At 40.6% G+C, this 24034-nt stretch overlaps 1 protein-coding gene across 2 annotated transcripts in view; it reads left to right on the top strand.

Annotated features, from left to right (window-relative positions):
* The window catches only part of zc3h4 (zinc finger CCCH-type containing 4), a 160139-nt gene that overhangs the window by 29792 nt on the left and 106313 nt on the right, over positions 1–24034 (top strand). Inside the window, exons 1-2 of one of the 2 annotated variants that reach the window (XM_043681007.1) lie at positions 19382–19420; positions 20578–20627. The exons of the other annotated variant lie outside the window; for it this stretch is intronic. The gene's annotated coding sequence lies outside the window, so the exon portion shown is untranslated. Of the gene's footprint in view, positions 1–19381; positions 19421–20577; positions 20628–24034 lie in introns of those variants that run through there. 2 annotated transcript variants of the gene reach the window in all.

Genomic DNA, 24034 nt, shown 5'->3' on the forward strand with positions numbered 1-24034 from the left:
GTGAAGGGTGGAAGGTATCGGGGAGATGTTAGGGGTGGGTTCTTTACCCAGAGAGTGGTGGGGGCATGGAATGCGCTGCCTGTGGGAGTGGTAGAGTCAGAATCTTTGGTGACCTTTAAGCGGCAATTGGATAGGTACATGGATGGGTGCTTAAGCTAGGACAAATGTTCGGCACAACATCGTGGGCCGAAGGGCCTGTTCTGTGCTGTATTGTTCTATGTTCTGTGTTCTATTACTGTTGTACGTAACATTACTCAAAATTGTACTAAATTCAGTATGACTTTATAATTTGACACTGCAATATTTGGAATCTAGTAGTAATACAAAGGACAAGGAAATCTGGGGAATACATCAAGATTATTTGCTAAATGATTACCAAACATCTTTTTAAAATGATAATTGTTAGCTCTGAACCATTTACTCATTTCCTATTGTATTCCTAAGTTCTTGTGATTTCCCTTTCCACCTTCATTCTTTATAGGAAAAGATGAAGCAACTGCCAGTCTGCAGGATCATGGGGACAGTATAGAATGCCAAATATGGTATGCACTTTTTTTTGTCCTTTAGTATTGGGGTAGGGGGTGGTAAAACAAATTGAAGCTATATGTCAAAATATAGGTGCTGAGATTTTTATTTTTAAATTTGAACTATGGGGTATGTAGCATGTTCCTGCAAGTCCATCTAATCTGTATAGTCTGGAAAGGGAATAACATAAATTGTGGAATCTTACTTCTTTAAGTGTTAAATTGTTACAGAACATTAATCTCTAATTTTTAAAGAACTTAAATTTTTCTGTTTGTAAATTTCTTCTTTGCTTTTTCTCTTCATGGACCTACTTATCTCAAATTCACCCATTTTTCTTTTCTGTTGTTCTGCTGAATTTTTGAAATCCTTAAATTGCTTAGATAATTGGTATTGTCATTCATTAAGGTCCCAGATTTCCTGTTCCTTCACCATGATATTTTCAGTTCAAATGTCCAGCAACTTACAAGGCAGAAGAATTGAGTTGAAAGGTGAAGGGAAAATTCTGACTAATGGAGCGCTTTTATGATGAACTAAATAAATCTTCATACATGTGATGATATCTTTGCTCCACAAACTTAATTCATTGTAATCAGATATTCATGTAAACAGTTCCTCATTTTAATACAAGATGTTAATTTTTTCATGACAAAGGCTTGCTGTTGTTTGTCGCTATCTGCAAGACCATGACATTGAAGAAGAAAATAACAGTCTCAAGGTCAGGCACGTTTTAATTGAAGTACCTTGAATGTAACCTAGGCTGATAGGCTGGTGTTACAGTTTAGCATTGAGAGAATGCTCTGTTAGTGGACTTGTTGCCCTTCAGGTGACAAATCAAACCAAGACTTCTCTAACTTTTCCAGTGAATTTTAAAGATTCTACAGTACTTTTGGAAGAAAATTGAGTTCAGGTCAATCCTCCTTTCTTAAATAGCCATAGTGAAAACAGATGTGCTCATTGAGCATCTTTTTTGGTGTTTGTGGAATCATGTCCCATACAAAATAGTTGCCACATATACAGATTAACAAGTACTCCAGCAATTCAATAAATACAGCTCACTACCAGCTTCTCCAGGGCTTTTAGGGATGGGTAATACTGCTGGCCTAGCTAGCTATACTCATGTCCCTTGAACAAAGTAAAAGAAAGTTTCAGTCACTTCAGGTTTGATGTGCATGAATATTTTGAAAAGTTGTAGGTGCTAAATAATTGCAAGACCTTTTTTCTTCCAAGTGGAATTCGTATCTTCCAAATTATCTAACAAGTGTTTAGTTTCTTAGGCAGTTTTGTCACAAAAGGTCAAAACACTCATTGACTAGTCCATGAAAAACTCTTCCAACTTCGGCTGTCATAAAGTTTAGTATCTCGCATTGGACCATAATTTGACAAGAACTGAACTGACCAAGTAATGATGCATTGCAGGATAAAATATCCAAAAGAAAGTTGTAATTATTATCAAGGAACATATAAAACACCTGAGAAATGTCACTGAGAATTCCACTAAAACAAATTATGCTTTACTGCTCACTGTTAAGGATATTTAATTAAACAAACAGAATTTCACATGCCCTGCCACCCCACAACTATCACCACCACTACTGCTGTCTTTTCCTTCCTCCCCCTCCAGTTCTGAAGGTGGAGAGTAGGGCATTGATGAGATACAGTTGTATGGGCTCCAACCAGTGAATGCCATCTCACTCAAGTGAACCGAGATGGTGAGTGTTGACAGGTTACCAGCAGCTTTGTCTGCGATCAATCTTGGCGATAATTATATCATTAGATATGACTTGTTGTTGGTCAATAGATGTGGGCATTGCTGGCTGGGCCAGCATTTATTGTCCATCCCTAATTTCCCTTGCAAAAGTGCTGTTTCGTGGGGTAAATATCCATCGCTGGCTCACCTGAACCTTCCCAATTAATGAGTATTGAAACTGCATGCTCACCATCAGCAATTATTTAGAAAATTATCCTTCATATGTGAGCTGTTGGACTGAGCAACATTACATTCATGAATATTGGACAATGCACAAGGAATCCTCACTTAGAGTCAGGGCTGCATTTCTGAAAACCATGACTTTAAGTGAAACAACTTCTAAGTGAGGCATGATTTCCCACCGGAATGAATGTTAAAGCTAGAGTTATGTTTCCAAAGGTAGTTTTTGTCTGGAAAAGTAAATGTAAAAGTTATAGTCATAGAGTCATACAACATGGAAAAAGACCTTTCAGTCCAACCAGATCATGTTGACTGTAATCCCCAACTAAACTACTCCCATCTGCCTGCGTTTGGCCCATAACCTTCCAAACATTTCTTATTCATATACATATCCAAATGTCTGTTAAATGTTGCAAATGTACCCACATCCACCACTTCCTCTGAAAGTTCATTCCACATATGAACTATTCTCTGTGCAAAATAAATAGCTCTGCATGTCTTTTTTAAATGGTAAAGATGTGCCCCCTAGTCTTAAAATCCCCCACACCAGGGAAAGACAGCTGCCATTCACCCTATTTATACCCCTCATGATTTTATAAACCTCTATATTGTCACCCCTCAACCTTCTGTGCTCCAAACTTATCCAAAATGCCCTCAGATACTTGTCACCGGCTGCCATCCTGAGCAGGACCCTTTTCCTGATGAAGGCTTTTGCCCGAAACGCGATTTCGAAGCTCCTTGGATGCTGCCTGAACTGCTGTGCTCTTCCAGCACCACTAATCCAGAATCTGGTTTCTAGCATCTGCAGTCATTGTTTTTACCTCGTTGATTAGGACCCTTTTATCCCCACTCTCTGCTAGCACCTTGCCTCTAACACCATGGGCCCTTATCTTACTCAGTGGCCTCCTGTGCGGCACTTTGTCAAAGGCCTTTAAGCCCAAGTAGATAACATTCATTGGCTCTGCTTAGTCTAACCTGCTCGTTAGTTCCTCAAAGGATTCTAGCAAATTTGTCAGGTATGACCTCCCCTTGGTGAAACCATGCTGGCTTACCCAATTTTACCATACACTTTCAAGTATTCAGAAATCTCATCCTTCACAATGGATTTAGGATTTTACCCACAACCGAAGTTAGGCTATTTGGTCTGTCATTCTCTATCTTTTGTCTTACTCCCTTTTTAACTGGTGTCACATTAGCGATTTTCCAGTCCTCTGGGACCCTTCCTGATTCAAGTGATTCCTGAAAGATCACTACCAATGCCTCCACTATTTCTTCAGCTATCTCCCTTGGAACTCTGGGGTGTAGTCCATGTGGAACAGGTGATTTATCCATCTTCAGGCTATTTAGTTTTTCTAGCACCTTCTCCTTGGTGATGGCCCCTGACTCTTGAATTTTTGGGAGATTACTCATGTTTCCCACTGTGAAGACTGACATGAAGTAATTATTCAGTTCCTCAGCAATTTCCTTGCTTCCCACTACTATCTCTCCAGTATCATTTTCTAGTGATCCAGTGTCCATTTTTGCCTCTTTTGCCCTTTATATATCTAAAGAAACTATTTAATCTTCTCCCTCCTTATTTCTTTTCTCTGTTGCACTCTGTGGATCTTTGTAAGCTTCCCAATCCTCTGGCTTCCGTCTGCCCTTTGTCTCATAATGTGCTTTCTCTTTTGCTTTTATGCTATCCCTGACTTCCCTAGTTGGCCATGACTGCCTCATCCTCCCTGTACCATTCTTCTTTTCTCTTGGGATGAATCTCTGCTGTGTCTCCTGAATTACTCCCAGAGACTCCTGCCATTGCTGTTCAACTATCTTTCCTGCTAGGCTGTGCTCCCAGTCAATTCTTCTCAGCTCCTCCCTCATGCCTCTGTAGTTGCCTTAATTCAGCCATAATAGTGTTACTTCTGATTCTATCTTCTCCCTCTCAAATTGCAGTGTAAATTTAATCATATTATAATCACTGCCTCAGAAGAATTCTTTCCCTTTAAGCTCCCTTATCAAGTCTGCCTCACTGCAGACCACTAAATCCAGTATTTTCTGTTCAGTACTGGGCTCCACCATAAACTGCTCCGAAAAGCCATCTTGTGGATCTTCCACAAATTCCTTTTCTTGCAATCTAATAACAACATGATTTTCCCAGTCCACCTGCCTATTGAAATTCCTCACGATCACTGTAATTTTGCCTTTCCTATGCATCATTTCTATCTCCTGGTGTATCTTGCGCCCAGCTTCTGACTACTGTTTGGAAGCCTGTACATAACTCCAACTATGATTTTTTTAACCTTTGTGGTTACTCAATTCTACCCACACAGATTCTACACCATCTGAGCCTACTTTGTTTCTTACTATTGATTTAATTTCATTTCTTACTAATAAGGCAACCTCACCCCTTCTTCCCACCTGCCTAACTTTTCAATAGGATGTAATATCCTTGACTATTCAGCTCCCAAAACTGACCCCTTGCAGCCACGTCTATGTGATGCCCACCACATCAAACCTGCCAATTTTGAACTGTGCCACAAGCTCATTTATCTTATTCCTTATACTTCGTGCATTCAGATATAACACCTTCAGTCCTGTATTAACCGCCCCTCTTCTCAATGTCATTCGTTTGTTCAATGTGCTTGAAATTTGATTGCCAACCCTGTCCAAACACTCTGTCCTACTTGTGTCTGTGCTGGAGATTTCAATACCCTCTCTGAGTTCTCTTACCTCCTCCTTTAATTTGGGTTTTCTAATTTTCCCGATAACTGAAACCCCCACACCCCAATTTAGCTTAAAGCCCTGTCTATGGCCCTAGTTATGTGATTTGCTCAGACTCTGGTCCCAGCACAGTTCAGATGAAGATCGTCCCATTGGAACAGGTCCCTTCTTCTCCAGTACTGGGCTACTGTCCAATGAATTCAAATTTATTTCTTCCACACCAATCTTTGAGCTATGCGCTTACCTACTTTATATTGTTGACACTGTGCCAACTAGCCCGTGTCTCAGGTAGTAATTCAGAGATTTTTAGCTTTTTGGTTCTGCTTTATAATTTAGCTCCTAGCTGTTCATATTCCCATAGCAGAACCTCTGTCCTAGTTTTATCTATGTCATTGGTACATACGTGGACTATGTCCACTGAATCTTTACCCTCCCACTCCAAATTTCTCTGCAGCCCAGATGAGATATCCTGAACCCGAGCACCAGGCAGGCCACACAATCTTTAAGACTCTCAATCCTGGTCACAGAGAATAGTGTTAATGCCTCTTACTATACTATCCCCAATTACAATGATACTTCTCTTCTCTCCACCAACTTGAATGGCTCCCTGTGTTACAGTGCTGTGGTCGGCTTATCCTTCCTGCAGTTCCCATTCTTGTCCACACAGGGAGCAAAACTCTTGAACCTATTGGACACGAACAGGGGCTAAGGTTCCTGCAACTCTACCTCCTTGATTCCCCTACCTGCTTCACTCACAGCCACACCCTCCTGTCCCACTGGCTGAATTTGAGTTAGTTTAAGGACTTGACGGTCTTTTGAAACACAGCATCCAGGTAACTCTCCCCCTCCCTGATGTGTTGCAATATTTGAAGTTCATCGACTCTGAGCCAGAGTTCTTCTCATAACGAACATTTACTGCAGACATGGTCACTGGGAACCACAACGGAGTCCACCAGTTCCCACATCATGCAGAAATAACACATCTTAAATCTCCATCCTTATTTTAGTTAATTAGTTTTGAATTTTTAAAAATTCTTTTACAGTTTTTGTATCTCTGCTTATGCAAATTATAAACAATATATAAGTTGTAACCAATAAATGAACAAGATTCAATTTAACACAGACTCAAATTTAGCAGACCCCTTATTAGCCAATTAAATCACAGTCCTCCTGTGATGTCACTTTGCATTTCCCCCCTCAGAAACAAACTCTTACCTTCCCAGACTGCTGTCCGCAAGGTCCCGCTCAGTTCTGGTCCAGAAGTGAAGGCCCCAAATCCGCGAAGTAAGTTTTTGTATCACTTATCGTCCCAGACTGCTAACGAGAGTTCAGAATCATTATTTTCCTATTCTACTGAAAGGTAAAGCTGGTAGGAAAAGGAAAGCAATGGATGAATAAAGGTAAAAGCAAATTACTGCGGATGCTGAAATCTGAAACCAAAAGAGAAAATGCTGGAAAATCTTAGCAGGTCTGGCAGCATCTATAAGGAGAGAAAAGAGCTGACGTTTCGAGTCTAACCGACCCTTTGTCAAAGCTGCTTTATTTGAACTTTAGTAAAGCCTCTGACAAGGTTCCACATGATAGATTAACTAATTAAGTTAGATCACATGGGATTCAAGATGACCTTGCCAATTGGATATTGTTGCAAAGTTGGTCTGTATAAAATTGTAAGATTGTAAAATGGGGGAAAGCATTATGTGGTCCCTTCAAATGATGGTGTTTTTTCATTGGTAGAGGTAAAGTGGATTAACTGAACAGCAGTTTAAAGTGCAGATGCACAGAGAGTACCTGAATGGAAACATTTTATATTGAATAGCTGCAAACAGCATTTTTACCAAGACAACATGTCTTTTTAAGTTTAGCCAAACAATTTAAATTAAGCCTTTAGATATTGAAAACCGATTTAAATTTAAATCTGATGGTTTTGACAATCTAGTACCAATCCAATTGTAAAGAAATGAATAGGTCACAACGTATAAAAGATGAGGATATTTGGAAAATCAGTGACCTTAGACTCATTAGACTCTGAGCCGAGAAGCCCATGTCAATACACTGGTGACATAGAGTCATAGAGATGTACAGCATGTAAGCAGACCCTTTGGTCCAACCCATCCATGCCGACCAGATATCCCAACCCAATCTAGTCCCACCTGCCAGCACCTGGCCCATATCCCTCCAAACCCTTCCTATTCATATACCCATCCAAATGCCTCTTAAATGTTGAAATTGTACCAGCCTCCACCACTTCCTCTGGCAGCTTATTCCGTATATGCACCATTCTGTGCATGAAAATGTTGCCCCTTAGGTCCCTTTCATATCTTTCCCCTCTCACCCTAAATTTATGCTCTCTAGTTCTGGACTCCCCCACCCCAGGGAAAAGACTTTGCCTATTTATTCTATCCATGCCCCTCATGATTTTATAAACCTCTATAAGGTGACCCCTCAGCCTCCGATGCTCCAGGGAAAACAGCCCCAGCCTATTCAGCCTCTCCCAACAGCCCAAATCCTCCAATCCTGGCAACATCTTTGTAAATCTTTTCTGAACCGATTCAAATTGCACAACATCCTTCCCATAGGAAGGAGACCAGAATTGCACGCAACATTCCAAAAGTGGCCTAACCAATGTCCTGTACAGCCGCAACATGACCTCCCAACTCCTGTACTCAATACTCTGACGAATAAAGGAAAGCCATACCAAATGCCGCCTTCACTATCCTATCGACCTGCGACTCTACTTTCAAGGACCCTGCACTCCAAGGTCTCTTTGTTCAGCAACACTCCCTAGGACCTTACCATTAAGTGTATAAGTCCTGCTAAGATTTGTTTTCCCAAAATGCAGCACCTTGCATTTATCTGAATTAAACTCTATCTGCCACGCCTTAGCCCATTGGCCCATCTGATCAAAATCCCATACTAATCTGAGATAGTAACCTTCTTCGTTGTCCACCACACATCCAATTTTGGTGTCATCTGCAAACTTACTATATACCTAATATATTTCCTATGTTCACATCCAAATCATTTATATAAATGGCACACCACTGGTCACAGGCCTCCAGTCTGAAAAACAATCCTCCACCGCCACCGCTGTCTTCTACCTTTGAGCCAGTTCTGTATCCAAATGGCTAGTTCTCCCTGTATTCCATTAGATCTAACCTTGCTAACCATATCCCGTGGGGAACCTTGTTGAATGCCTTACTGATGTCCATATAGATCACATCCACCCCTCCGCCCTCGTCAGTCTCCTTTGTTACTTCTTCAAAAACCTCAATCAAGTTCGTGAGACATGATTTCCCACGCACGAAGCCATGTTGACCATCCCTAATCAGTCCTTGCCTTTCCAAATACATTTAAATCCTGTCCCTCAGGATTCCCTCCAAAAACTTACCCATCACCGACATCAGGCTCACTGGTCTATAGTTCCCTGGCTTGTCCTGACCACCTTTCTTAAATAGCGGTACCATGTTAGCCAACCTCCAGTTCAAGGGATGAGCAAGAGTTATTCCGATACCATGAATTTTCTTTTAAATCATCTGCAAAAACTGCAATCTGTGGTACCGGCTGAAATCCTCAGATCATAGCTCAAGTAATGATACTCATGTGCAGTTCAAAATCAGATCAGAAGATCAAACAAACAATGCTTTGTCAGATATTAACTATTGAATATGAATTCCATCCTTTCCAGGAAACACCAGTTGAGACCGATTTGCTGCCTGAAGATTTTAACAGGCAAGTTTATCACAAAAAGGTTCGCTGATGACTTGCTCCAATAACCGAGATAGCAGCACCAAAATCAGAATCAATCTTAATCTGTTCCAAGTTGAACTTAGAGGTTGAGTTACACTGACTGTCCAGACTCCTGAACTGGGGAGACTTAACTCTGATGCAGACATTAAATGGGTGTGATTGACTCTAATTCCTTTCCGCTATCAATTCTTGCCCACACTCGATGTATAGGCTCATTGTTCTTCTGGGTGCACAACTGTTAAAAGTTCAAATAAATTTTGTTGTGGAGCCACTTGCATTTAACTTTGGTTCACAATTAAAAAGGCACATTATGATATTATTTGTTACATCACTGATCAAAAAGTTTTCTGCATACTGACTTATGTTTTTTATGAAATAATATCAAATAAATATAATCAATACATTGAATAATAAATGTGTGCATATGTATTATCCATAATTTAATGTAACATAAGATGTATAAACCATAACAATGAAATCAGAACAGGTATTTCCAGTGGGGGAGTTAGCAACATGACAAAAACAATGACAATTTCTGTACCAAAAAATTCATAATTTTTGTGATGGGAAATCGTACCCAGTTTATTTATTTACATCAAAAATCAACATCTGCTTTGAAATTAGTTATTTTGTGCTCCAACCTAATGGGACCTTCAGCAGCAGGTGGTGATGAAGAGAACTGAGCAGTTTTCCAGGTCTTCCACCAGCTTGTAGTGACAGTCGGGGAAGGCAGTTGAACGGACTCTCACTGGAAAGAAAGGATGCTTTGTGGAGAGAGGCAAGTTGGGAAATGGAAGCAGGTAGACAAAGGAATTGCTCATTCCAATGTAATCTACATGGTCATTCCATATATATAGTGTCAATAATTTCTTGTTTATCCTTAATTTCCCTTTGTGTTTCATAATGGCTTGATGCCAGTGGAATAAAGAATCCTGACTTCATGATCTTTGGGCTGCCTGTGTGTTCAAATTTCATGTTATATTTCCAAAAAACAGAAATTCCTGATTTTTGTAATTGTAGAATATTGGCAGCTGATTTATGAAGTGCTTAATTAAGGGTTAAGCATTCCAGTTTTGAAGTCAGTTTTTACTGAGTCATTGATCTCACTTGGGATGATAGTTAGGGTGCTACAAATGACCTCAACACCTCCGAACTGCAGAAGGATGAAAAGGGTTTCAGTTTAGGTAGCCAGCCCCGATGCTTTCTGTTAATTTCTGTTTGAAAGACACCCGTGTAAACTTCTGGAGAGGACAGGATTTTAATAGGTGATTTGACAGTTGATTAGACTGATGATATGCCTAGACTCGTGCATTGAGAATGAGCACTTAAAGGAATTATTGGAGCTTCAAAGACCAGTGCATTAGCAACTGGCAGCAAAATGTCACCTATGTAAACTCAGTTTTTCCTATTTCTACAGTTACGACAGCATAGTCTCAGATCCTGCCAACATCTCTGAAATAACTGAAGTCACTGACAATATTGAAGAACAGGTAATATTAAATATTTTGTAAATTTGGAATTGCTCCACAATATATAATTGTGAGTTTCGAGATATAAAATAAGAAAAGTGGCCTTTGAGTACAGTGAGCTGATTGAAATTCAATTCTCGTTGCATTGCTAAAACATCAGCAGGCAACAGGTAAATGGGAAAACCATCACTAACTACCAGGTTTGCATTCAAGTTGCCCATCATCTAAACTTCAGCGCATATCACTGTTCCCTTCTTCATCAATAGCCAAAAACTTGGGAAGTACTACCTAACATCACATTGGGAGCATCTTCATCACACAGGACTGCAGCTACTCAAGAGGTAGCTCGTGACCACATTATCAAGGACAACAAATTCTGGTCTTGCTAATGATGACTACATTCCATACTATAAAGCCAGTCTAATGAAAATGCTTTTGCAGCCAGATGGATATGTGACAATTGTAAGGAGCTGCCCAATCTACATGTGGATACCAAAGGAACACCAGGAGGAATGAGGGGGTACATGCTTCCATAGCCAATGATAATGGCTAAAATAGCCTACCCTTCCATCAGTCTCTCAGTCACAGAGATGTACAGCATGGAAACAGACCCTTCGGTGCAATTTGTCCACGCTGACCAGATATCCTAAATTAATCTAGTCCCATTTGCTCGCACTTGGCCCATACCCCTCTCAACCCATTTGCTCGCACTTGGCCCATACCCCTCTCAACCCTTCCTATTCATGCATCCATCCAGATGCATTATAGATGTTGTAATTATACCCACCTCCACCACTTCCTCTGGCAGCTCATCCTATACAAGCGTCACCCTTTGCGTGAAAAAGTTGCCCCTTCGGTCCCTTTTAAATCTTTCCCCTCTCACTCTAAATCTATGCCCTCTGGTTTTGGATTCCCCCAACCCAGGGAAAAGACTTTGTCTATTTACCCTGTTCATGCCCTCATGATTTTATAAACCTTAATAAGGTTACCCCTCAGCCTCCTATGCTCCAGGGAAAACAGTCCCAGCTTATTCAGCCTCTCCCTCTTGCTCAAACCCTCCAACCCTGGCAACATCCTTGTAAATCTTTTCTGAACCCTTTCAAGTTTCACAACATCATTCCTATCGGAGGGAGAGCAGAGTTGAACACAATTTTCCAAAAGTGGCCTAACCAATGTGCTGTACAGCTGCAACATGACCTCCCAGCTCCTATACTCAGTGCTCTGACCAATAAAAGGCAAACATACTAAACGCCTTCTTCACTATCCTATCTACCTGCGACTCCACTTTCAAGGGACTATGAACCTGCACTCCAAGGTCTCTTTGTTCAGCAATATTCCCCCTTACCATTAAGTCCTGTGACCTTTTCTGACCATTTTAAAATCAAGGAGGTTTTGGCAGATAGACTTAATTTATATGGTGGCTTTCTCAATTAAAAAATGTCCTGAAACATTTAACATTCAATGAAGTATTTATGAAGTGCAGTGAAGATCTCTGCAGCAACTTCTTTACAGACCCCAGGATGCTGGCTATTGGGTCCATGGATATATCAGCTTCTAGTCTTTTTCTTTCCTTCTGTCTGTTAATTACTTTAAGTTCCTCACTTTTGGTCCACCATTATTTCTGATATGTTGTTTCTAATTCTTGCTATAAAGGCAGATACAAAATATATTTGCCTACTAACTCTGACATTTCCTTATTCCTCAATATAATGTCTCCTGTCTCTGCTGCTAACAGACCAATTACTTTTGCTACTCTCTTTTTGCATTACAATCTCTATTTGTGCAGTGGACATGACCTATATGGACTTCAGTAAAGCATTTGACAAGTTCCCCATGGGAGACTGGTTAGCAAGGTTAGATATCATGGAATACAGGGAGAACTAGCCATTTGGATACAGAACTGGCTTGAAGGTAGAAGACAGAGGGTGATGTGGAGGGTTGTTTTTCAGACTGGGGTGGGGGGTGTCCAGAATTAGGGGACATAGGTTTAGGGTGAGAGGGAAAAGATATAAAAGGGACCTAAGGGGCAAATTTTTCACACAGCAGGTGGTACGTGTATGGAATGAGCTGCCAAAGGAAGTGGTGGAGGCTGGTCCAATTGTAACATTGAAAAGGCATCTGGATGGGTATATGAATAGGAAGGGTTTGTCGGGATATGGGCCAAGTGCTGGCAAGTGGGACTAGATTGGGTTGGGATATCTGGTTGGCATGGACGAGTTAGACCGAAGAATCTGTTTCTGTGCTGTACATCTCTCTGACTCTAGTTTTTCCTCTCATTGTGTTTTTTTAAAGGAACTTTTCATTGTCCTTTTCTGTTTTATAAAATTCTCCCTATCTTCAGGCTAACTACTATTCGTAAGGATATTTTAAGAATTTGATACTACAAATGGTTTACGTTTGCTATCGAAATGCTTGTCTTTAGTGAAATTTTGGCTCACAGTTTGAAGTCTGAGCTTCAGATGCTCTGATACATCAGCAACATGGAAATTTTCTGGACATTTTATTCCAGGAGCCAATCATATCCCTTTACCTGTGATAAAGAACAAGAATGTGTGACTGCAAATGAAGTAACAAGGGGATCCAGAAGCTTATAGAAGTTCTTGTAGGGAGAATAAGCAGGTTGACCATGGCACCATGGTGCAGAATGCAAGTGGGCGAATTTAAAGGAATGTAATTGTAGTAGGTGACTATTGTTATAGGGACAGATGTGGTTCTTTGTAACAGAGTCTCGAGGACTGTAGTGACTGCACTTCTTTGGGTTGAAGAACTTGGGCTGGCAAAGGGAACAATCTACGTGATCACCAACAACATTGGTAGGACGAAGAAAGAGATTCATCTAAGGGAGTATGGGCAGCTTGAGGCTAAATCAGAAAACAAAACAAGGTAATAATCTCTGAAAATTTAGATTAGCGTGGTGCTGGAAAAGCACAGCAGGTCAGGGAACATCCGAGGAGCAGGAAAATTGATATTTTGGGCAAAAGCCCTTCATCAGGAATGCTGGTTTCCAGTATCTGCAGTCCTCACTTCTGCCTAATAATCTCTGAAATACTACTTGAGCCATAAGCAAATTTCTATAATGTAACCAAGGTTAGAGTATGAAATGTCTCAAAGACAGGAATGGGAGATAAAAGTTTCAGTTCATGAGGTATTAGGACCGGTCCTGGGGAAAGAAAGGATCTGATAACCTGATCCATATTGGTACCAGGATCTTGAGAAATCAGGTAACTAGGAATGAAAAGAGGACTTTAAACCGAATAGTTAGGAGGAGGGTTATGAGAGAGAGAGAAGCTTTTATTTGTCGTTTCTACAATATACAACTGATACAGTAAAACGAGACAGCGTTCCTCCAGTACCGAGGATGCTACATGGACAGCACAAACTACACAGTCGTACACAGCATATAGTGCATTAGAAGAGCAAAATACACAAGTTAGAGTGTAACAGAAGAATGATGAATTATAGCCATTTTTCTAACAGTCTGATTATATTGTGTTAAGTAGCCTGTTGGCTTGGGGGAAGAAACTGTTGCAGTCTGGCCGTGAGAGACCAAATGCTCCGGTATCTACTGCCAGATGGCAGGAGGGAGAGAAGGGGTGTGTGGGGTCTTCCACAATGCTCTTAGCCTTTCGGATGCAGCGTGTGGAGCAAATGTCTGTAATGGAAGGAAGAGAGACCTTCTCGGTGATCTTCTCGGCTGTCCTCACTATCCCTTGTAGGGTCTTATGATCCGAGACGGTGCAATTCCCAAACCAGGCAGTGATGCAGCAGCACAGGGTACTCTCAATGAACCCCAAATAAAGTTAGATTAAGTAAACATGATAAAAAGACCTAAGCAAAAGCTATTTATCTGATTGCTTGCACCTTTTGTTACAAGAGGGAAGAATTGAGGATGTAACTCTGAAGATGGACGAGGGAGATCCAGTAGATGTAGTGTACCTGGACTTTCAGAAAGCTTTTGATAAAGTCCCACATAGGAGGTTAGTGAGCAAAATTAGGGCGCATGGTATTGGGGACAAAGTACTAACTTGGATTGAAAGTTGGTTGGCTGACAGGAAACAAAGAGTAGTGAAAAATGGCTCCATTTCGGAATGGCAGGCAGTGACCAGTGGGGTACTGTAGGGATCAGTGGTGGGACACAGCTTTTTACAATATATATTAATGATATAGAAGATGGTATTAGTAATAATATTAGCAAATTTGCTGATGATACTAAGCTGGGTGGCAGGGTGAAATGTGAGGAGGATGTTAGAAGATTACAGGGTGACCTGGACAGGTTAGGTGAGTTGTCAGATGCATGGCAGATACAGTTTAATGTGGATAAATGTATGGTTATCCACTTTGGTGGCAAGAACAGGAAGGCAGATTACTACCTAAATGGAATCAATTTAGGTAAAGGGGTAGTACAATGAGATCTGGGTGTTCTTATACACCACTCAATGAAGGTAAGCATGCAGGTATAGCAGGTAGTGAAGGAGGCTAATAGACTGCTGGCCTTCATAACAAAAGTGATTGAGTATAGAAGCAAAAAGGTTCTCCTGCAGCTGTACAGGGCCCTGGTGAGACCACACCTGGAGTATTGTGTGCAGTTCTGGTCTCCAAATTTGAGGAAAGACATTCTGGCTATTGAGGGAGTGTAGCGCAGGTTCATGAGGTCAATTCCTGGAATGGCGGGACTACCTTACGCTGAAAGACTGGAGCGACTATGCATGTATACCCTTGAGCTTAGAAGGCTGAGAGGGGATCTGATTGGGACATATAAGATTATTAAAGGATTGGACACTCTGGAGGCAGGAAACATGTTTCCGCTGATGAGTGTGTTCCGAACCAGAGGACACAGCTTAAAACTACGGGGTAGACCATTTAGGTCAGAGATGAGCAGAAACTTTTTCACCCAGAGAGTGGTGGCTGTGTGGAATGCTCTTCCCCAGAGGGCAGTGGAGGCCCAGTCTCTGGATTCATTTAAGAAAGAGTTGGATAGAGTTCTCAAAGATAGTGGAATCAAGGGTTATGGAGATAAGGCAGGAACAGGATACTGATTAAGGATGATCAGCCATGATCATATTGAATGGTGGTGCAGGCTCGAAGGGCAGAATGGCCTACTCCTGCACCTATTATCTATTGTCTACAAATAGTAATACATTATAATATAATAGTCATTACAGAGACATGATTGTCATGAGCTCAGGCTAGGATCTGAATATTCAATGGTATTTGACACTTTGGAAATAAATAGGTGGGGTAATCCTGTTAATAAATTATGGCATTGGTATGGCAGTTAGAAATAATGTGAGGATGTAGAGTCAATTTTGATTGAAATAAATATCAAAGGGGAATCTAGAATCGTGGCACACTTTAAAAATAATCCACCCGTTTAAGACAGATAAGAGGAACCCTTTCTCTCAGTCATTAGTCTGTGGGGTTCTGTCCCCCAGCGAGCAATGGAGGTTGGTTATTGAATATATTTAAGGCTGAGTTAGTTAGATTTTCTCGTTCATTGATGGGATGTGGGCTTTGTTGGCTGGGCCAACATTTATTGCCCATCTTTAGTTGCCTTTAAGAAGGTGGTGGTGAGCTGCTTTATTAAATTGCTGCAGTAAATTTGATTTAGGAGATCCACAGTACTGACAGGGAGGAAATTCCAACGTTTTGACCCAGACTAAAAGAAGGGTGATACATTTGCAAGTCAGGATGGTGAATAGCTCAGAGGGGAAGTTGCAGATGGTGGTGTTACCATGTGTCTGTTGCCTTTGTTCTTCGAGATGGCAGTGGTTGTGGATTTGGAAGGTGCTGAATTTCTGCAATGTACCTTGCACATGATACACTGCTACTACTGTGCATTGGAGGTGAAAAGCATGAATGTTGTGTCAACATGGCACCAATTAGATGGGCTGCTTTGTCCTGTATCTTGTAAAACTCCTTAAGTGTTTTTGGAGCTGCACTCAGCTAGGAAAGCAGGGAGTCACACTCCTGAATTATGCCTAATACATGGTGGACAGGAGGTGAGTTTCTTACTGTGAAGTTCCTAGCTTCTGGCATTTGATTTCCAAGTAAGTCAAGGATTATGGGGGCAGGTAGAAAAGTGGAGTTAATGCCATATGATTCATTAACTGGTGGAATAAGTTTGATGTGCCAAATGGCCTAATTCTCCGATTTCTTATTTCTTATGGTCAGGCATAGTTGCAAGTTGACAAAGGTAGGGAACCAAAGCTTAATCCTGGTTATAAATGATGACTTAGTTAGGTCTACATGCGATTCCCTGCAGACCAACAGGAATTTGGGTGCCTCTAAATTGCTCTCAGAAAAGTCCTAACAAGCCACTTATTCCAAGGACAATTAGGGTTAAACAACAAAAATTGGCTTTACCATAGACACCTACATTCTGTGAAAGAGTCTTTTTACACTTTAGGTTTAAGCTGAGAAGAGAAAAATTTAAAAGGTACCTAAGAGACAATGTTTTCATGCAGAGGGTGCTGCATGTATGGAATGAGCTGCCAGAGGAAGTGGTGGAAGTTGGAATAGGAAAGATTTACAGAGATATGGGCCAAATGCTGACAAATGGGACTAAATTAGTTTAGGATATCTGGTCAGCATGGATGAGTTGGACTGAAGGATCTCTTTCCGTGCTGTACAACTATATCATAATTAAGAGGTTGTGAAGATTCAACTGTGATGCAGTGAAAGCTAAGAACGCAGGCACCAAGCACATCATCATGTGTTAATCCGCCAGCACTGTGTTGGAGTTGGCCACCACTTCCACTGCAGAGAGCAAGAGTTTCAAGCTTTGCATGATGGCCTCTGCTGTGCTGTGTTCTGAGTCTTCCACATGCTTGGACAGTAGCATGTAGCTGTTTGGAAGGCCTGCCGATGCCCCAAGCACCTTGGTGACTGTATTCCTTAGAGTTCTCTTGTAGGTCATCCTATCTGAGTTTCCTGCAACAGAATTCATCAATGCAGAAATTCTGCATTATCACTCCAATGCAGACCAAAAATAGAATTTTTTAAAAAGGTTTGACAAACCAGAGTTGCATCAAATACTAACAAAATGTAATATTAATCATTAATTATTTCTCTTGTAGGGCATGCAGACACAACATGAAAGTAACATATTAGTTGATGTCATTAACAGGTGAGTGTACCACAACTTCAAATCACAGTTGAATTAATAAAACTGCTGCCACAATGAGTTGTGAATGATATCATCAGGGAGCAAGTACAAAACTCCAAGTTTGGTTTCTACTTTCATCCAATTCATTCTCCTCAGTTTGGATAACAGTTGTGCAGTACAAATAATTTTTTAGTGCACCTGTGATTCCTTGCCCGTACACATCATTGTACACATCAGAATGACAACTTTACATATCTTTCAGTGCTCAGCCCTGTTTATAATATTAAGAAAGGAGCATTGTACAAGTGCAGCCTGATCAGTCAGAGAGTCCTACAGGCCCTTTGGCCCAAACTGGTCCATGTTGACCAAAATATCCATCTATTCTAATTTCACTTCTTTGCACTTGGCCCATATCCTTCTACTCCTTTCCTATCCATGCATTTGTCCAAATGCCTTTTAAATATTATTAATGTACCTGCCTCAACCACTTCCGCTGGCAGCTCCTTCCATATGCATACCATCCTCTGTGTAAAAAACTGCCCCTCAGGTTTCCTTTTATTCTTTCCCTTCTACCCTTAAACTGATACCTTTGAGTCCTCGATTCCCCAACCCTGGGGAAAAGGCTGAGTGCATTCACCCTATCTATGCCTCGCATGATCTTATAGACCACTATAAAGTCTCCAACACTCTAAAGAAAAAAATCCTAGCTTGTCCTACCTCTCCCTATTACTCAGACTCTTGAGTCCAGGCAACATCCTTGTAAATTTCTTCTGCACTCTTTCCAGTCTAATAACAAAACATGGGCTTTAGATTGGTTCCACAGGTCGGTGCAACATCGAGGGCTGAAGGGCCTGTACTGCACTTTAATGTCCTAAACATCCTGTACAAGTTTAAGATAACTTTACTTTTGAATTATGTAGCCCTTGAAATAAATCCCAAGTCTTACAAATATTTCCTATTGTATTGTTGTGATGCTGCTTTTAATGATTTGTTCATCTGTGGTCCTTGGATCCCTTTTCATTTAACTGGGTTGAGTTCTTGTTTTCTAAACTAGAGGTTGCTTTTCTGCTTTTTCTCTCAAAGTGCATCATTTTGCACTATCTCTGTCAAAGTTCATAATGCCATATCACTGTCCAATCTGCAAATTTAGGGCTGATGAGAAGTTTAATTTATTTATCTAATTATTGAGTATGTTATTTATACATTTCTTTAAGTAATCACAGAATCTTTGAAGCTTCTTCAGGAAATACATTGTGCAAAATGTTTAAAAAGACAGTTGAACAAAGTAATTTGAAATGGCCTTGTGTCCACCTTCTGATTTGTACTGAGAGACCTGGCCGTCTTTGGCCTCCAGCTGGGAAAAATCCCACTTTGCTTATTATCCAGCAATGAAAAGTAAAAGGAAGGATGGCAGGTGCTGATAAGGCTAGACTGTTAAATCCCCTAACCTTTGGATCAATTAACATGTTTACATTCATCACCTTGGCACAAAGTTAACAATCACACAACACCAGGTTATAGTCCAACAAGTTTAATTGGAAGCACTAGCTTTCGAAGCACCGCTCTTTCACCACCTGATGAAGGAGCGGTGCTCCGAAAGCTAGTGCTTCCAATTAAACCTGTTGGACTATAACCTGATGTTGTGTGATTTTTAACTTTGTACACCCCAGTCCAACACTGGCATCTCCAAATCATGACCACCTTGGCACACATCTTTGAATGATCAGTGAACAGGAGGTGCTGGAGGCCTGATGGAATCAATGGAATTCTGTCCTGGCCACTGTCAGTGCCTTGAAACAAGAATGGCAAGGAGAAAAGTATGCATATTTGAACTAGAGGAACTACTAAATCTTTCCATATTTCTACAGTTATGACAATGTGTACACTCAGCACTACACCATGCCTATCAGTGACTCATCCGATGTGGAGGACAGAAACAAAGAAGAGGTAAAAATACATATAATTTATATGACATGTTTGTGAAAGGGACTTTGCACAGAACATTTTTGTATGTGGGCTGTCAAAGCTCAGTATCTAGCACTTAACCCATTGATTTAAGACAATCAAGATACTAGCATCCATGTCACTGAAGAGTTCACATAAATGTGGCACTTCCCATTTGGCAAACCTTATATTTCCTCACCACTAATAATAATGAATGGAATCAGTTAGTATTCCTGTTCTGTAATACTGTAGTGATGCAACAAATCCCAGAACTTCCCCAATGTCCACTATAGACATTTGAGATGTAATTGGAAGTAATTTTGATTTCAGGTGATATCAGATTCGCTATCATGAACCTTTCCCTACAGATTTTCTTAAAATACATATAATGGGAGGCTACTCCAATTTTGATCATTTAATACTATTGCCAAAATCATATTGTCTCTGCTGTGTACTTATATTCTGAACTGTCCTTAAAAGGGACATCAGGCAATAAAAAATTGAGAGGACGTTACTTCAATTTTTTTCTTAACTTGCAATCTGTTACTGCAAACCAGTTGCAACTTGACGAACAACCATAACTGGAATAACAATTCTTTCTGAAAACTTGTTTTTTGGTAGGTTCCATCCATCTGCATTTGTTGAAGAGAATCTTGGCATTATTATCAGCATTATTATGGTGAACTAACATAGCTCAGAGAAGAATATCAGTTGCTGTAGATTAAAAATTTTGAAAATATATATTCCATTGGAGGATTGTTACAATCATGATGCAGGTCTGTCTTAGTGCCCATTAATTGGAAAACTGTAACCACTTAATAAAACGCTTGACATTACCTGATCAAAGCCATCCAGGAAAATCTAACACCAATATTATCAGTCAGTTGGAATCCTAATAGTTAAATTAAAGAGAGTCGAGTCTGGACATAAGGTAACAACAAAAGATAAATGGTAAAAGGAAAACTAATATCGATGATAAGTGATGGAAGGCTGAGTATAACATTGATAGATTTCTCTCAGCACCAGCTGAAGTGATTGATGATAACTGGATTATAATATTCTGATCAGAAACACAGTTTCCAAGAAAGCTAGCCAAACCAGTATCTGTCAATGCTGTCCAGTATTACTTACAGAATAATTGCAAGTTCCATCTGTTACAGGACATGCAGGCAATAGAAGAAGCTAATCTGATGGTTCAGTTCATTGATGGGTAAGTTTACCATACATTCAAATTATAATAAAATGAAGAACAATATTCAGCCATATGGACCTCATGGTCCCAGGGTCAATTAGCTGATGGTAGCTTTTTATTTTGTTTATTCCCCATGTATGTTGCTGGTTAGGACAGCATTTATTATCTATCCCTAATTGCCCTGGAGAAGGTGGTGTTGCACTGCTTTCTTGAATGGCTGCAGTCCTTTGGGCTAGTTCTCTTAGGAAGGGAATTCCAAGATTTGGATTCAGCAATAGTAAATGAACAGCGATTTTCATTGACTGTAATTTTTCTAGGGCTACTTAAGGCCACACCCAGACAAATGCAGCCTTTGTGGAACGCCAAACTGACTGTCAGTGTGCAGGTTTTTCTTTGCAGATACTTTTGGTATAACTGTTGACAACACCTTCCATCACTTTGCTAGATAATCAGGGATAAATCGATATGGTAGTAATTGGCTGATTTGGGACATACTTGGGCAATTTTCAACATGTCACATGCCAGTGTGGTAGCTGTACTAGAACAACTTGGCGAGAGGTAAGCTAATTCTGGAGCACAAGTCTTCAGTAGTATTGCCAAAATGTTGTCAGGGCCTTTGAGGTATCCAGTGCCTTCGGGGTTTTTTTGATATAATGTGGATTGAATCAAATTGGTTGAAGACTTTCATCTGTGATGCTAGAGGCCAAGATGGACCAGCAACTCAACACTTTTGATGCAAATAATTTGGTGTCATCTTTTGCAGTGTTGTGCTGAGCACCCCCATCATTAAAGTTCTGGATATATGTCAGGTGTTTAATTGTCCACCACCATTCATAATTGGATGTGGCAGAACTGCAGAGCCTAGATCTGATCTTCTGGTTGTCAAATTATTTAACTTTGTCTCTTGCTTGTTACTTCTCCTGTTTAGCATGCAACTAGTCCAGTTTTGCTGCTTTACCAGGTTGACACCTCACTTTTAGGGGATGCCTGGTATTGCTTCTGGCATGCCTTCCTGCACTCTTCATTAAACCAGGTTGATCTCCTGGCTTGATAGCAATGGTGGAGTTGGGTATATGCTGGATCATGTGACTATAAACTGTTGCTTTTGATTGCCCACAGTGCATCATGGATGGATTATTTTGAGTTACTCAATGTGATATTTAGCATGATGGTAGTGTCACCCCAAAACAATGGAAAACATCTTCTGTGTGTAGGTGGGACTTTGTCTCTACGATGACAATGTAGTCCTACAGATATCATCATGGATGGACACACCTGTGAGAAGCAGATTGGTGAGGATGACAAACTCAGCAGATCTGGCAGCATATTTAGAGAGAAACAGTGCTAATGTTTTGAGTGCAACATCATTATCTTCAGAACTGAAGATAAGCTTAGGCTTAAGTTTTTCCCTCACTACAGGCCACAGACCCATTCTAGCAGCCACATTGTTTAGTACATGGCCAGCTCAGTCATCAATGGTGCCACCAAATCACTCTTGGTGATGGACATGGAAGTCCCCCACTCAGAGTAAATTGTCTGCTCTTGTCACCCTCTGTGTTTCCTCTAAATGGTGTTCATCAACATGGAGGAAGTGTGATGTATGGTAGATGGTAATCACGTGGAGGTTTCCTCGCCTATGTTTCATCTTCATGGGGTATGGAGTCAATGTTAATGATTTCCATTGCAACTCCTACTGACTGTTTACCATTGTGCAGCCACATCTATCGGCTAGACAGGACATACAGCAGGATGGTAATGGTCCTGTCAGAAACATTGTCTATGAAGTGTGATTCCAGATCAGTCAACGATGACAGATTTCTTTCCCTTTCTGGTTCGTGAATAAGTTGAGATTTTACAACAATCAATAATGGTTACATACGTTGGAGTAACCTTTGATTTCAAAGAGTCTTAGAGTCATTCACCACAGAAATAAGCCCAACTCATTCATGCCAACCAGGCATCCCAATCTGACCTAGTCCTGTTTGCCACCAGTTGGCCCATAGCTCTCTAAACCCTTCCTATTCATATACCCATCCAGCCTTTTAATTTTACCCACATCCACCATTTCCTCTGACAGCTCTTTCCATCCATACATCAACCACTGCATGATAAAGTTACCCCTCGGGTCCTTTTTAAATTTTTCTCCTCTGAACTTGAACCTATGCCTAGTGGACTCCCCTACTCTGGAAAAAAGACCTCAGTTATTCACTCTATCTATGCCTCTCATAATTCTTTAAACTTCAATAAGGCTACCCCCAGCCTGTAATGCTCAGGGAAAATACCCCAGCCGATTAAGCCTTTACCTGTGACTTAAACCATCCAGTCCCAACAACATCCTTGCAAATCTTTTCTGCACTCTTTCAAGTTTAACAAATTCATCATCTGCCATGGTATGATTCAAAGCCATCTACCCAAAACCTGAAGCTCTTGATTACTAGTCCAGTTATATTTGTGCTATGCTACAGCCTCCCCTTTTGGTACGAGCAGTGGGAAAAGGTGCTGAGTGCTTATATTTATTCTTATAATGCAAACTCACATCTATAAACAAACATATAATAAGTTGGACTCAAATTTGATGAGTTCCCTTGGAGGTAAGACCACCCATAAATGTGTCTGCAATTTATAATTTGATCAAGTCATTGTCAGAAAGGCTCCAAAGCTCTGAGTTCACACTACTGTTTTCAAAGAACTGACAGGATTGATCTGCCAGATTAGCAGCACACATAGTGCTCACATTCCCAAATTCAAAACATTTGAGAGACAGTGAAATATGAGGAAGAAAACTCCAATTGTTGAGGTGTTGCTGGACAGGGAGCAAAGTGGATCATCTAGCTGATAAAATTGGGTGAATGTTAGTTGCTGAAAGTTAGAATACATGCAGCTAAATTTAGATGAGGTAAAGGTGGCTCAGTGGTTAACACTGTTGCCTCGCTGTGCCAGGTTTTGATTCCAGCCTCGGGGACTGCCTGCGTAGAATTTGTACATTTTCCCTGTATCTGTGTCAGTTTCCTCAGGTGCTCTTGTACAATGAAAGGGGAGTGGCAAGTTCTCCCAGCTCGGCTTTTGGCAGTGTGGCTATTCACTGAAACCGTTCAGGCAGTTTGAGACTTCTGAGCCAAGAAACAGCTACATGTAAGAGGGTGTTCCATGCTGTCATCTGTCTCCCTCTTTTTCTCTCTCTCTCTCTCCTGTAAGACCCTGTGTTTGATTTTACCTTTTGTGCCAAAGGGTGTTTATAGGGATTGTTGCAAATGTTGGGAAATGTATCATTAAGTTGATATAATCTATTGGATAGACTAAGTTATTCTGTATTTTGTTCTCTTTTGTTTGTGTTTCATTCGATAATCTTGTAAATAAATTCTGTTATATTTAAAGCTAAATGGTTTAACCAGGTGCACCTCTCCCAGAATATCTGTTATACCTGC

This window comes from Chiloscyllium plagiosum, chromosome 41, assembly GCF_004010195.1.
Source record: "Chiloscyllium plagiosum isolate BGI_BamShark_2017 chromosome 41, ASM401019v2, whole genome shotgun sequence".
In the NCBI taxonomy this organism is placed as follows: Eukaryota; Metazoa; Chordata; class Chondrichthyes; order Orectolobiformes; family Hemiscylliidae; genus Chiloscyllium; species Chiloscyllium plagiosum.